Here is a 1,539-nt window from a genome sequence, read left to right as displayed (position 1 = left end):
AAAAAAAAAAACAATCCCAGAATGAGAAAAATAATGTATAATAACATGCTTCTCTAAAAATCTAATTTATTATTTGATAAAGGCTGCACGTTTCTTTACGCTGTCCACTCAAGTAAATCACATTTTAAATATGCACAAATGATCGAGAATATCAGAAAACAAACCTCACGACTGCACATGTAAAAAAAATACAACCATAAAGTGTTTTATTACAGAAGGTTAACATTTTATGTTCGCCGAGACCAAACAGTGTGTTGCCATATTTGCAGCTGCGCCGCAATAAAAATATTAAACGGCTTTAATAGCAAAAAAATAAAAATTCAGTTCGTATAAAACATAATTCAGACGCATCAGCAGCATCACGGGGTCCGAGGCGCATTGATTCTGATCAATAGTGCTGCACTTACACAGCAGATGGCCGGAGAGCGACAGAGACTCGGGCCTCTTCAGCTTTTAGCTTGAAAGAAGAACTTATGCATCATGATCCTCATATAATAACAAACTGAAGTGTGTTTCATTTAGGCTACACCTAATCCATTCAGATGAACACAAGATGAGTTAATCTCATCACAACTGAACGTTTGCCCTGAAACTAACGCGTTTTGTTACAGCAAGCCTAATCTAAATTAATGCTTTTTTTTTTAGTTTCAGTGTTTTATTATGTGAAGCACAAACATTAATCAGAGTATTTATTTATCAGCTTGATAATCAGCAATCATCAGTTCAGATTTCACAGAAATAAATCGTTTTGCATTTGAAATAACCTAAACTATTGGGAAAATAGGTTTAAATAGCACCAGATTTTTTTTTTACTTTGAACTGTTTTATTAGGTGTATGCTGATAAACATTTTATTAATTATAATTTTTGTCTCATATACTGACAGGCTAATATTTGATCATTTTGGGTTTATCTGCATAGGCCTGTAAATATGAATTGACTATTAAAGCTGGTAAATTGAGCTGAGGTCTAGACTATTATATGTATTTAGAAAGAAAACAAAGTCCATGTTGGAACTCTCTCTCTCTGTTTCTCTCTCTCTTTCAAATATCGATTTTCTTTGACATGAAAAAGGGCCTTTTTCAGTCAGTGATTCTTCGCATTAGTGTGCCGAAAGCAAAGCAGCACAAAGCTCTCGCAGAACACCAGAGCACGAATCAAACTCGTGTGTGTCCGACACTGAATCTCGGCAGGTATACAGACACTTTTCCTCAATCTGTGGCAGCTGAAAGACCGGGGAGAGGCTTGTGGAGGACACTGGGCCCCCTGCACCTCCTGCTCCTCCTCTGACAGCTGATCAAAAGAAAAATAGGTCACGCTTTTCAGACTTCTGTCGCTCATCCTTAATTACAGTCGCTTTAAACAAAAGCAACATCTGCGCATCCTCCAAACAAAACAGCAACCGGCATTCGAGAAATCTGTTCCTTCTGAATCACTGCAAGCCACACTGCGCGTGAAAGAAGTTACTGTGCAAGTGGATTGATCGATTTAGAGTAACTCTAGCGAGAAGGATAGGGTTTGAGGTTTAACACGAACATGC

Source organism: Sinocyclocheilus grahami, unplaced genomic scaffold (assembly GCF_001515645.1).
Source record: "Sinocyclocheilus grahami isolate Dianchi unplaced genomic scaffold, SAMN03320097.WGS_v1.1 scaffold2187.1, whole genome shotgun sequence".
NCBI lineage: Eukaryota > Metazoa > Chordata > Actinopteri > Cypriniformes > Cyprinidae > Sinocyclocheilus > Sinocyclocheilus grahami.
The sequence above is the reverse complement of the archived record's forward strand: the minus strand, read 5'-3'. Positions refer to the sequence as shown.